This window comes from Lynx rufus, unplaced genomic scaffold (assembly GCF_022079265.1).
Source record: "Lynx rufus isolate CCGP_SWC_20201006 ecotype Redwood Valley unplaced genomic scaffold, mLynRuf1.p SCAF_1, whole genome shotgun sequence".
In the NCBI taxonomy this organism is placed as follows: domain Eukaryota; kingdom Metazoa; phylum Chordata; class Mammalia; order Carnivora; family Felidae; genus Lynx; species Lynx rufus.
The window spans coordinates 108,122,242-108,137,031 of record NW_025814823.1 but is presented as its reverse complement, the minus strand read 5'-3'; the positions used below and the strand labels follow the sequence as shown (position 1 = coordinate 108,137,031).

Below are 14,790 nucleotides of genomic sequence, written 5' to 3'. Positions count from 1 at the left end.
GGTCAGAGAGAAGGAGACACAGAATCTGAAGTAGGCTCCAGGCTTCAGGCACCGAGCTGTGAGCACAGAGCCCAATGCGGGGCTCAAACTCACAAACCATGAGATCATGACCTAAGCTGAAGTTGACACTTAACAGACTGAGACACCCAGGCGCCCCTGGTGGGTAGAAGTTTTAATAAGCAGGGGAACTTACATATGAGGCTTGTCTTGGGCAGCCTTGAGATGAGTAGATCTCTGGATCTGCCCACAAGAATCTTCAATATTTATTTAGAGGTCTTAACAGAGCTCAGGCACATATGCCATCCGGATAGTCTCAACAACATATTACTCTCTCTAGGCTGCATCCTTGAAGTAGCTGCTAGTATAGCAATAATAGGTGGAATGTAGATTCCTAGGATAGGGGAGAGAGTAAGGAGGCTCCAATAGCCTGGGTCTAGCTCACAAGTCAACCACACTGGTCACATCCTCTCAGTGACCTCCTCCAGTATACTTCCAAATCACTTACTAGTTACAAAAGGAGAAAGTATGTATTCCAGTGAAAAGGTCTGCTGGTTATTAGCACATTAAATATGTACACCAAAAAAAGCATCACCAATAATGGTGCAATAAGGAATACATGAAACTATCATAGGGTATTATCTTGCTAGATGTGTTTAATGTGAATCTAATGATGAAGAAACAATCTAATAAATGTTTAAATTCAGAATATGGGACATTTATAAGATAATTGGGTTAAACTCTTTTTAAAAAGTCATTGTCATGAAAAACATCAATACTGCAACTATCAATATTGTAAACAATAACCACCACCACCAAAAGGTAATTATATTCTTATATTAAAAGAGGCTACAGAGACGTAACATAAGACAATGTATTTATAAAGATTGGATCTTGGATTAAAAAACAGCTGTAGGGGTGCCTGGGTGGCTAGTCAGTTAGGCATCCAACTTTTGATTTGGGCTCAAGTCATGATCTCATGGCTCATGAGATCATGCCCCACCTCAGGCTCTGTGCTGGGTATGAAGCCTGCTTGAGATTCTCTCTCTCTCTCTCTCTCTCTCTCTCTCTCTCTCTCTCTCTCTCCTCCCTCTGCCCCTCCCCTGCTCATGCTTTCTCACTTTCAAAAATAAATAAAGAAAAAATAAAATATTAAAAAAAAATCCCAAAACAGCTATGAAAACTTTCCTGTAACAACTGGGAAATTTGAATATAAACAGTATATTAAATGACACTATTGAATGGTTAACTTCCCTAGGTGGGTTGTTACTCTGTTGTAGTTTTACAGGAGAATATCTTTGTTCTTAGCTGATGAATGCTGAAGTATTAAGGGATAAAGGGAAGTGTAATGATCATTGCAACTTATTCATTAACAGTCATTCTCTATTTCCTTCTAAACCTACTGACTCCATCCCTGAACAACCACTATTTTCTGTCTTTATGGAGTTGCTTATTCTGGACATTTCAGAATCATACAATATGTGGTCTTTTGTGACTGAATTCTTTAATTTAGTACCCATTTTGTAGCATGTATCATACTTAAGTCGTTCTTATATGACACCTTTTGGTTTTCCATTCATTGGCTGATGGACATTTGGATAGTTTCCACATTTGGCTCTTATGAATAATGTTGCTATAAACATCTGTGGGCAGGTTTTTGTGTGGATATAGGTTTTATTTCTCTTAGGAATCTACCAATTTAATTGGAATAGGAATTGCTTATATGGTTACTCATTTGGTCATATGGTTAGTCTGTGTCTATAGTCTTTTATGACATATATAACATAGAGACATATATGTCTACATTCTTTTTGAAAATTTGCCAAAATGGGGGCTAACCCATTTTCCTAGTCCACCAGCCATGTATGACAGCTCCAATTTCTCTACATCTTGGCCAACACTGCCGTTTTTATTATAGTCATCCTAGTGGGTGTGAAGTGGTATCTTGTGGTTTTGATTTGTATCTCCCTAATGGCAGATGATTATCTTATCTATTGGTTATCTTTTCATGTGCTTATTGCCCATTTATCTATCTTTGAAGAAATGTCTATTCAGATCATTTGCCTATTTTATTTTTATATCTTATTTTTAAAAAATATATTTTAATGTTTATTTATTTTTGAGGGATAGGCAGAATATGAGCGGGGGATGGGCAGAGAGAGGGAGACATAGAAACTGAAGTAGGCTTCAGGCTCCGAGCTGTCATCACAGAGCCTGATGTGGGGCTCGAACTCACAGGATGTGAGATCATGACCTAAGCCAAAGTCGGACATTTAACCAACTGAGCCACCCAGGTGCCCTTCATTTGCCTATTTTAAAAATTGTCTTGTCTTTTTTATTAGACCCTTATTAGATATAGGAATTGTGAAAATTTTCTCATTCTTTGCATCACCTTTCCTCTTTCTTCATGGTGTCCTTTGAAATACACAATTATTTTTATTCTGAAAAAAATTTTTTTCTCGTAAACTTTAAGCCCATTGTGGGATTGAACTCATGACCTTGAGATTAAGAGTCACATGTTCTATCAACTGATCCAGCCAGCCCCTAATTTTTTTTTTTAATTTGAGTATAGTTGACACACACTGTTACATTAGTTTCAGGTATACAACTTGGTGATTTGACAAGTTTATACATTATGCTGTGTTCACCACAAGTATAGCTACCATCTGTCCCATTACATTGTTATTACAATATCACTGACTGTAGTCCTTATGCTGTCTTTTTTATTCTCGTGACTTACTCTTCCATAACTAGAAACCTTGTATCTCCCTCTCTTCTTTGTCCATTTTGCCCAACCCCTTACTCCCATCCCCTCTGGCAACCATCAGTTTGTTCTCTGTATTTATAGATCTGATTCTATTTTTTTCTTTATTCATTCACTTTTTTAGATTCCATTTATGAGTGGAATCACAGGGTATTTGACATTTTTCAGTTTTATTTCACTTGGCATAATACCCTCTAGGTCCATCTATGTTGTTTCAAATGGGACAACTTCATCTTATTTATGGGTATATAATACTCCAGTGTGTGTGTGTGTGTGTGCGTATATATGGTTTCCTTATTCCTTCATCTATTGATGAACACTTAAGATGCTTCCATGTCTTGGCTATTGTAAATAATGCTACAATAAACATAGGGGTGCATTTTTTGTTAGCATTTTTGTTTTCTCTGGGTAAATACCCAATAGTAGAATTATTGGATCATATGTTATTTCTTTTTTTTTTTTTTTCTTTTAGAGAGTGCTAGAGAGAGAGAGCACATGTGAGCAGGCGAGGAGCCAGAAGGAGAGAGAGAGATAATCTCAAGCAGGCTTCACATTCAGTGGGGAGCCTGATGTGGGGCTGGATCCCACTACCCTGGTATCATGACCTGAGCTGAAATCAAGAGTCAGACACTCAGTTGACTAAGCCACTCAGGAGTCCTAGATCATGTTATTTCTATTTTTAATTTTTTGAGGAACTGTTTTCCACAGTGGCTGTACCAGTTTATGTCCCCAAATACACAATCATTCCATTTTCTCCACATCCTTGTCAGCACTTGTTGTTTCTTGTCTTTTTGATTTTAGCCATTCTGGTAGTTGTGAGGTGATAACGCATTTGGTTTTAATTTGCATTTTGCTGATGATCAGTGTTGTCGAGCATCTATTGGCCATTTGTATGTTGTCTTCATGAAAATGTCTATTCATGTCCTCTTCCCACTTTTAAATTAGATTGTTTTGTGGTATTTAGTTGTATAAGTTCTCTAAATATTTTGGATACAAACTGTTTATTGGATATGTCATTTGCAAATATCTTCTCCCAGCCAGTAGGTTGTGTTTTACTTTTGTTGGTTGTTTCTTTTGCTGCAGAAGTTTTTTATTTTGGTATAGTCCCAATAGTTTATTTTACTTTGATTTCCCTTTCCTTAGGAGATACACCTAAAAAAAATTGTTGCTATGGCTGATGTAAGAGTAATTACTGCTTGTGTACTCTTCTAGGAGTTTTATGGTTTCAAGTCTCATGTTCAAGTCTTTAATCCATTTTGAGTTTATTTTTGTGTATGGTGTTAGAAAGCAGTCCAATTTCATTCTTTTACATGTAGCTGTCCAGTTTTCCCAGCACCATTTATTAAAAAGATTGTCTTTTCCCCATTGTATATTCTTGCTTCCTTTGTCATAGATTAATTGACCTATAATTGTGGAGTTATTTCCAGGCTCTCTATTCTGTTCTACTGATCTATGTGTCTGTTTTTGTGCCAGTACCATACTGTTTTGATTGCTGCAGCTTCTGAAAAATTCTGAAGTCTGGTATTGTGATTTTTCTTTCTCAGGATTGTTTTGGCTATTTGGGTTTTGTTTGGCTATTTCTGTTTTGGCTTTTGTAGTTCCATACAAGCTTCAGGATTAATTATTCTAGTTTCATGAAAACTGCTATTCTTAATATGATAGGGATTGTGCTGGATCTGTGGGTAATATGGACATTTTAATAATATTAATTCTTTCAATCTGTGAGCATGAAATATCTTTCCATTTGTGCTGTTTTCAATTTCATCAGTGTTTTACAGCTTTTGGAGTACAGGTCTTTCAACTCTTTGGTTATGTTTATTCTTAGGTATTTCTTTTTGGTGCAATTGGAAATGGTGTTACTTTTTTAAATTTCTCTTTCTGTGACTTTTTGTTAATATACAGAAATGGTACTGATTTCTGGGTATTAATTTGGTATCCTGCCACTTTACTGAATTCAATTTCCTGACGGAGTTTTTAGGATTTTCTATGTATATATTATACTGTCTGGAAACAGTAACAGTTTAACTTCTTCTTTACCAATATGGATGCCTCTTATTTCTTTTTCTGGCTTGGTTGCTGTGGCTAGGACTTCCAATACTATGTTGAATAAAAGTGGTGAGAGTGGATATCCTTGTCTTGTTCCTGACCTTAGGGGGAAATCTCTCAGTTTTTCACCATTTAGTATGAGGTTAGCTATGGGTTTTTCATATATGACCTTTATTATCTTGAGGTATGTTTCTTCTAACCCCATTTGTTGAGAATTTTCATCATAAATCTATGTTGAATCTTGTCAAATGCTTTGAGATGATCATATGATTTTCATCCTTCATTTTGTTGATGTGGTGTATGACGTTGATTCAAACATTGAACCATCCTTATACTTGGGGAACAAATCCCACGTGATCGTGGTGAATTATCTTTTTAATGTATTGTAGTGGTTTGCTAAAATTTTGTCAAGATTTTTGCATCTATGATCATCAGAGATACTGGCCTATTGTTTTCCTCCCTCCCTCCCTCCTTCTTCCTCTTTCTTTCTTTCTCATTCTTTTTCTTTCTTTGTTTTCTTTCTTTCTTTCTTTCTTTCTTTCTTTCTTTCTTTCTTTTTCTTTCATAGTGTCATTGCCTAGTTTTGGCTTTGTGGAAACTTTTTGGAAGTTTTTGGAAACTTTCTTTCCTCTTCTATTTTTTGGGATAGTTTGAGAATAGATAGTAATTCTTCTTTAAATGCCTAGTAGAGGGGCACCTGGGTGGCTCAGTGGCTTAATCATCTAACTCTTGATCTCAGCTTAGGTCTTGATCTCAGGGTTGTGAGTTCAAGCCCTGCATTGAGCTCTGCATTGGGCCTGAAGCCTACTTAAATAAACAAACAAACAACAACAACAATAAAAAATGCCTGGTAGAATTAATTTGTGAATCGATCTAGTCCTTGATTTATTTTTTGGTGGCTTTTTGATTACTGATTCATTTTCATTATTTGTGACTGGTCTGCTTAGATTTTCTATTTCTTCCTGGTTCAGTTTAGGAAGATTATGTCTCTAGGAATTTATCCATTTCTTCTAGGTTGTCCAGTTTGTTGCATATAATTTTTCATAATATTCTCTTATAATCCTTTGTATTTCTCTGGTGTCAGCTGTTACTTCTCTCTCGTTTCTGATTTATTTGGGTCCTTTCTCTCTCTCTCTCTCTCTCTCTCTCTCTCTCTCTTTTTTTTCTTTATGAGTGTGGCTAAGGGTTTGTCAATTTTGTTTATCTTATCAAAGAACCAGCTCTTGGTTTCATCTATTTATTTCTTTTTCTTAGTCTCTTATGTCATTTATTTCTGCTCTGAACTTTATCACTTCTTTCTCCGACTTACCATGGGCTTTGTTTGTTCTTTTTCTAGTTCCTTTAGGTTTAAGGTTAGATTATTTATTTGGTCTTTTTCTTATTTCTTGAGGTAGGCCTGTATTGTTATATACTGCTCTCTTAGAACTACTTTTGCTGCGTCCCAAAGATTTTAGACCGCTATGTTTTTATTTTCATTTGTCTCCATGTATGTTTTAATTTCTTCTTTGATTGCTTTGATGAGTCATTGGTTGTTTAGTATCATGCTGTTTAGTCTCCATGTGTTTATTTTTCTTCCAGTTTTTTCTTTTGATTTATTTCTACTTTCATACCTTTGTGACTGGAAAAGATGCATAGTATGACTTCAATCTTCTTAAATTTATTAATGCTTGTTTTATGGCCTAATATATGATCTATTTTGGAGAATGTTCCATGTGCACTTGAAAAGAATGTGTATTCTGTTATTTTTCAATAGAATGTTCTGTATATGACTGCTATGTTCTGTATATGACTGCTATGTCCATTCAAAGACATTGTTTCCTTATTGATTTCTTATCTAGATGATCTGTCCATTGATGTAAGTGGAGTGTTAAAGTCCCCTATGTTATTGTATTACCATCAATTTCTCTCTTTATGTCCATTAATATTTGCCTTATGTATTTAGGTGCTCCAATGTATTTACAAGTGATAAACTCTTTTATTGCATCGATCTCTTTATGATTATGTAATGCCCTCTCTGTCTGTTGGTATGGTCTTTGTTTTATTTTATTTTTGTTTATTTATTTTTTTTACTCTTTATTTATTAATTTACATCCAAGTTAGTTAGCATATGGTACAAGAATGATTTCAGGAGTAGATTCCTTAATGCCCTTTACCCATTTAGCCCATCCCCCCTCCCACAGCCCCTCCAGCAACACTCTGTTTGTTCTTTATATTTAAGAGTCTTTTATGTTTTGTCCTCCTCTCTGTTTTTATATTACTTTTGCTTCCTTTCCCTTATGTTCATCTGTTTTGTATCGTAAATTCCTCATAGGAGTGAAGTCATATGATATCTGTCTTTCTCTAATTTTCCTTAGCATAATATCCTCCAGTTCCATCCACGTAGTTGTAAATGGGGTATAGTCTTTGTTTTTTTTTTTTTTAAATTTTTTTTTTTCAACGGTTATTTATTTTTGGGACAGAGAGAAACAGAGCATGAACGGGGGAGGGGCAGAGAGAGAGGTAGACACAGAATGGGAAACAGGCTCCAGGCTCTGAGCCATCAGTCCAGAGCCTGACGCGGGGCTCGAACTCACGGACTGCGAGATCGTGACCTGGCTGAAGTCGGACGCTTAACCGACTGCGCCACCCAGGCGCCCCTAGTCTTTGTTTTAAAGTTTGTTTTGTATGGCATGTTTTTTTTTTTTTTTGAAACACATAAATTTTTAATTTTGATAATGTCCTATTTACTTCTCCTGTGTTACTTGTATTTTTTGTGTCTTATCTATGAAATCATTGCTTTATCAAGGTCAACATTTTACACCTATTTTTTGTTCTTTTAGATTTAGTTCTTACATTCGGGTCTTTAATCCATTATAAGTTTCTGTATATCATGTTAAGTCTAACTTCATTGTTTTGCATATGGCTATCTAGTCCCACTACCATTTGGTGAAAAGATTGTTTCCCCATTTAATTGTCTTGGCATCCTCATTAAAAAATCAACTAACTATAAATGTGAGGATTTGTTGCTGGGCTCTCAATTCCATTCCACTGATTTATTTATTCTTATGCCAGTATCAGACTATCTTGATTTCTGTAGCTTTGTAGTAATATTTGAAATTGGTGTGATTCCTCCAGTGTTTTGGTTTTTTTTTTTTTTTGTTATGTTTTGTTTTGTTTTTTGGCTTTTTGGTTTGTTTGTTTTTGTTTTTGTATTTTAGATAGAAGTGTAGTTCACACTTGAGTGTTCTTTTTCTATTTTGTTTTGGCCATTCTGGGCCCCTTGATTTTTAAAAGTAGACTTTATGTTTTAGAACAATTTTAGTTTCACAGCAAAACTGAACAAAAAAAGAGTTTCTATATATCTCTGCTCCTACTATCAATATCCTGAACCAGAATGGTACATATGTTACAATCAGTGAACCTACATTAATACATCATAATCTTAAAAAGTCCACTGTTTACTTTAGGGTACATTGTTGGTGTTGTACATTCTATCAGTCTGAACAAATGTAAAATGACATCTATCATTATAGTATCATTCAGAATATTTTCACTGTCCTAAAAATTCTCTGTGCTCTGACTTTTCATCCATCCTTCCCCACTAACCACTGACCTTTTTATTGTCTCCATAGTTTTGCCTTGTCCAGAATGTCAATCTGTTTACAGATTGACTTATTTTCTCTTAGTAATATGTGTTGTAGGGTTTCTCCATGTCTTTTGATGACTTGATAGTTCGTTTCTTTTTAGTGGTGAATAATATTCCATTGTCTAGATGAAACACCTTATTTATTTATTTACCTACAGAAAAATATCTTGGTTGCTTCCAACTTTTGGCAATTATGAATAAAGGTGCTATAAATACCTCTGCACAGGTGGTTTGTGTGTTTGTCTGTGTGTGTGTGTGTGTGTGTGTGTACACAAATTTTCAACTAATGTGGATAAATACCAAGAAGCACAATTGCTGGATCTTATAGTGAAAATATATTCAGTTGTTAATAAACTGCCAAACTGTTTTCCAAAGTGGGTATATCACTTTGCGTGCCCATCAACAATGACTGAGAGTTCCTGTTGCTCTACATTTTTACCAGCATTTGGTGTTGCCAGGGTTTTGGATTTTGGATATTTTAAAGGGTGTATAGGTATATCTTATTTTTGTTTTAATTTGCAAGTCCCTAATGAGATAGGATATTGAACATCTTTTTATATGCTTATTTGCCATATATATATCTTCTTTTCAGGTCTCTTGTCAATTTTTAAATCCATTATATATTTTCTTATTTCTGAGTTTTAGAAGTTATTTTTATATTTTGGATTACGGTCCTTTATCAGATACATCTTTACCAATACTTTTTGTAAAAACGTTATGCATGTTGGGATTTTGACTGGGATTGCAATGAGCATTTAGATCAAATTGGAAAGAACTCACATCTTGATGATACTGAGTTTTTCTGTTAATGAATATGGACTGTCTCTCCATTTCTTTAGTTGATTCCTTCATCAGAATTTTATACTTTTCCTCATTTAGATATTATACATACATATATATATACACATATTAGATTTATACCTAAGTATTTCATTTTTTTGGGTGCTAATATATAAATGGTATTTTAAAAAAATTTTTGAATTCTACTTGTTCATTGAAGGTTTATGGGAAAGTGGCTGGCTTTCGTATATTAACCTTGTATCCTGCAAACTTGCTTTAAAAGCTTATTAATTCTGGTAGTGTTTCTTGTTGTTGTTTATTCCTTCTGTATTTCTACAAAGAAAATGATGTCATCTATGAACAAAGATAGTTTTATTTCTTCCTTCTCAATATGCATACCTATTATTTCTTTTCCTTGTCTTACTGCATTAGACATGGCTTCCAGTATGTGATAGGAGTGGTGAGAGGACATTCTTATCTTGTTCTTGATATTAGCAGGAAAACTGTTTAGTTTCTCACATTTAAATAGGTGTAGGTTTTTGCAGATGTTCTTTATCAAGTTGAGGAAGTCCCCCTCTATTCCTAGCTTGAGAACTTTTATCATAAACCAATGCTAGATTTTGTCAAATACTTTTTTCTGCATCTACTAATATTATGTGTTTTTTTTTTCTTTTTTAGTCTGTTTCTGTGATGAATTACATTAATTTATTTTCAAATGTTGAACCAGTTTTGCATATCTGGGATAAATCCCACTTAGTCATGATAGATAATCCTTTTTATACAATGGTGGGTTCAATTTACTAATATTTTGTTGGGGATTTCTGCATCTGTATTCACAAGGGATACTGATCTGTAAATTTATTTATTTATTTATTTATTTATTTATGCACGCTCTGGTGTTTGTATTAGGGTGATGCTGGCCTCACAGAATGAGTTAGGAAGCATCCCCTCTGCTTCTGTCTTCTGAAGGAGATTGTAGAGTATGGTAAAATTTTTTCCTTAAATGTTTAGAATTTACCAGCAAATCCACCTGGGCCTGTTATATTTTGTTTTGGAAGGTTATTAACTACTGATTAAATTACTTTGATGTATGTAGACCTATTCCAATTGCCTATTTCTTCTAGTGTGAATTGTGGCTGATCGTGTCTTTGAAGGAATTGGTCCATTCCATCTAGGTTACCAAATTCGTGGGCAGAGAGGTGTTCACAGATAGTATCCCTTATAATCCTCTTGATATTCCTGGGGTCTGTAGCGATGTATGCTCTTTCATTGTGACTAATGGCAACTTGTGTCTTCTCTTTTTCTTGGTTAGCTTGGCTAGAAGCTTTTTTGGTTTTAGTGATCCTTTTTAAAGAATCAGCTTTTCATTTCAATGATTTGATGGCTTTTCAGGTTTCAAGAGAGAATTTTACAATTTTATTAAATTATTCTTTAACTTTGATTATTTCTTCTGGTTCCTTTGAATTTAATTTGCTCTCCCTTTTCCAGTTTTAGGTGGAAGCTTAAATTAATAATTTTAGGGGCACCTGGGTGGCTCAGTCGATAAAGCCTCCAGCTCTTGGTTTGGGCTCAGGCCATGATCTCACAGTTTGTGGGAATGAGCCCTGTGTAGGGCTGAGCTGACAGCACAGAGACTGCTTGGGATTCTCTCTCTCTCAAAATAAATAAACATTTAAACAAACAAAAAACGTTAATGATTTTACATCTTCTTCTTTCAAAAAATTTTTTTTAAATGTTTATTCAATTTTTGAGAGAGACAGAAACAGAAGGCAAGTGGGGGTGGGCAGAGAGACAGGGAGACACAGAATCCAAAGTAGGCTCCAGGCTGTGAGCTGTCAGTGCAGAGCCCAACACGGGGCTTGAACCCATGAACCACAAGATCATGACCTAAGCCAAAGTCAGATGCTTAACCGACTGAGCGACCAAGGTACCCCTAGATCTTCTTCTAATACATGCATTCAATGCTATAAATTTTCCTCTAAGCATTGTTTTTGCTGTATCGTAAACTTGTTTTGTTATATTTTCACTTAGTTCAAAACATTTTAAAATTTTTCTTGAGATTTCTTCTTTGATCTCTAAGTCCACATGAATTTTTGAACTAGCTTTTCTTTTTCTGCAAAGAAGACAGTTAGAATTCTTATTCTTCAATAAGAATAAATGATTTCCAATGACTAAAAGTACTTTGGAACCAATGTAATGCCAACTGAGGTCTACAATACTTTTCTCCTTTAGCTTCATTCTTTCTCCGAATGTGTCACTTCAAAACAGAAATAAGATTTATTTTTTGAACGTACAACCTTGATATCGAGTCACAGCCTCCACCAACTGAACCATCCAGGTGCCCTCCTCCCGGTATCTTTGATGGAATATTACAAAATACATTTTGTCACTCTTCTTTCTCTTCTTTCCTCTTTTTTGATGTATTTATCCTTCTGTGGATAGCATCAACAATTCCTGAAAATGAAAGAGCTCTAAGGCTCATTAGCTATAAGAATGGTAAGAATCTTAGTCTTGAGACCAAGTGTTTACCCTTTTTAAATTTTATTTTTTGTCCTATCACATTAGACACTTATATTTGGCCACATAGTACAGGATAGGGTCAGGAGAGCATTAAGCTTTGCTAGACTGCATTTAAAAAAAGTTTCCTGGAGCACATTTTTGTTATTAAAGAAAATAAATTAGGTTCTAATTCAAGAGGTGTTTCTCTGGATTTTTGTTAATGCTGTAAAAAAATTGTTTTGTGTCTGCCATCATAAAACCAGTGCATTGATTTTCCTTTCTGAGTTCAGGAAATGCCTCATTTAATTATTTGTTTGCTAGTAACTACTCTTAGGTAAAAAGCAAAGGAATGAATTCTCTTTATGATGGAAATAAATGGTAAATACGGCATATAGCATGTATTTTGCAGTTTATACTACTTACATTCCATTGAACATGGCTATGAATGAGTCAGGGAAAGACAGATATCAGAGAGTTCTTGTGTTTGCTAAAGGGAGGATTTAATTCTTGGTATTGAGATACTCTATGTCTTTAAGATTCAGCTATTTGGTGTGTTTAGGAATCTGTAAAAGGTTTTGTTTAAGAGTATAATTATCATGATGAGCATGTATAGAAATGCTGAATTACTATATTGTACACCTGCAACTAATATAACACTGTATTTTAACTATAATGGAATTAAAAAAAAAAGGTTTTGTTATTACTCTTATGAAATCGTAATGACTAGCATTTCTCTTTGGAAAACATAAATTACCCTGTGTTGGAGTTTCCAAGAGGACTCCCAATAAATACCACCTCTCTTCCTTGTTTGAGTTTTGGACAAACTGAGAAAATAAAACCAAGAGTAAAGATAGAAGCCAACATTTTGATTACATCTTACTATTGGTAGAGATGTGGCTGGAGGATATGACCCTAGGTCTATAGCCATGTGTTCTTCCTAATTCTCAGCCCATAATTAGATTTAATCCAGGAGGGGTGAAAGAACTGGGGGAATAGGAGGGGATATGAGTTTCTTGCTTGCAAGAGGAAGAATGGCAGAGGTAAGAATTTCCATTAGGGGTTATTCTTCACAGATTTACCCAACAGATAAATCACTCCACTCTCTTGGGATGGAATGGAAAAAATGGAAGAATGTGCTTAGGAAGAAGCCCTCCCCAAGGAAGCCAGGAGAAGAAGAAAGGAATTCCATTCCTACATTCCCCAGTTCTTTGTTCTTTTAACCCATTTATTTAGTTACTAAGCCTGTGGTTGACCACTGTTTAGTGCCCCTTCATAAAACTGCTCCTCCTAAATCATTCACTTCTCTCTGGGCATCATTCTGGAACTGTTAGTGGGAATTTAGATTTTGACCCAAGAAGGCCAGGAAATGAGTGAGAAAATACATTTATTAGTCAATACTAAAGATACTCTATTTCAAAGGCTGGAAACTAATTCCCCACTTTGCATTCTCAACTATGTACAGTTACACTGTCCAACAGAGTGTATCAGAGGTCCTGCATGAGAATGGATTAACATATTAATATATAGTAATTAAATAATAACAAACTCTGAAAATATGGAACTTCATGTGTGAATGTGAATGTAAATCTTTTCTCATTATCAAATTCCCAGAAATTAGTCTAAACATAAAATCTTTTTGTAAATTTTATACAAAGGAATTAAAATCCAAAATCAACATTTTTGTTCTATTGAGCTGCAAGTCTGAAGTTAAAAATTTTTCAGACCCCAAACTCATCCTCTCAAATTTCTTTTATTTGGTTTTAGCCAGGGACTAGGTGCTTAGCCATGGACCATGATGTTAAGGTTTCAGCTGGCTCTCATGTAAGGAGTATGTTTTCTTTACAATTTCAGAAATAATACCTGTTCAGAGTCAGGTTTTTCCTGGCTCTCCCATTTTAGAAAGTTCAGAGTGTTCACAGACCTTATCATAGCCACAGATTTAGGAAAGGAGATGTCTCTATTCCAGGAGCAGGAGATGGGGGAAACCCAGACCCCACTCTGCTTCAGCTTCAATGAACCTGGGAGATGGGGAGTACAAGAATACTTGGGCAGAGAGCTCCAAGCTGGAGAAAACCAACCCACTGTCAAGAAAACCCACACTCACAGCTACATGCAAAAAAATGCACAAAATGTAACCATGTACAAAAATAAACTCAAAACAGTTTCAAACCTAATTAAGACCTGAAACCATAAAAACTCCTAGAAGAAAACATAGGCAGTAAACCCATGGATGTTGATCTTAGCAGTATTTTTCTGGATCTGTCTCCTGAGGCAAGGGAAATGAAAGCAAAAATAAACTACTGGGACTACACCAAACTAAAAAGCCTTTGCCAAGTGAAGGAAACCATCAACAAAATCAAAGGGAAATCTAATGCATGGGAGATGGGTGCAAATGATATATTGAATAAGGGGTTAACATCCAAAATACATAAAGAACTCCTAAAACTCAACACCAAAAAAAAGCAAACACTTTCATTAAAAAATGGCAGAGGACCCAAACAGACACTTTTCTAAAGAGGACATACAGATGGCTAACAGACACATGAAAAGATGCTCAACATCCCTAACCATGAGGGGAATATAAATCAAAACCACAGTGAGATATCACCTCACACCGGTCAGAAGGGCTAGTATCAAAAAGACAAGAAAAAAACAAGTGTTGATGAGGATGTGGAAAAAAGGGGACCCTTGTGTACCATTGGCAGAAATGTAAACTGGTACTGCTACTATGAAAGAACAGTATGGAGATTCCTCAAAAAATTAAAAATAGAACTACCAAACCATCCAGTAATTCTACTTCTGTATATTTACCCCAAGAAAATGAAAACACTAATTCAAAAAGACATATGCACCCCTGTGTTCACTGCAACATTAAATATAACAGCCAAAATATGGAATCAAACTAAGTAGTCCATCAATAGATGAATAGATAAAGCAGCTGTGGTATATCTATAAAGGGGAGTATTACTTAGGTATAAAAAAGAAAAATCTTGCCATTTGCAGCAGCATGGATGGACCTAAATAAGTCAGAGAAAGATACCATGATTTCATTTATGTGTGGAATCTAAAAACAAATGAA

At 35.1% G+C, this 14,790-nt stretch overlaps 1 protein-coding gene across 2 annotated transcripts in view; it reads right to left on the bottom strand.

The window, feature by feature from the left end:
* LYRM7 (LYR motif containing 7) overlaps window positions 1-14,790 on the bottom strand; it is a 220,353-nt gene that overhangs the window by 46,730 nt on the left and 158,833 nt on the right. The window lies entirely within an intron of this gene.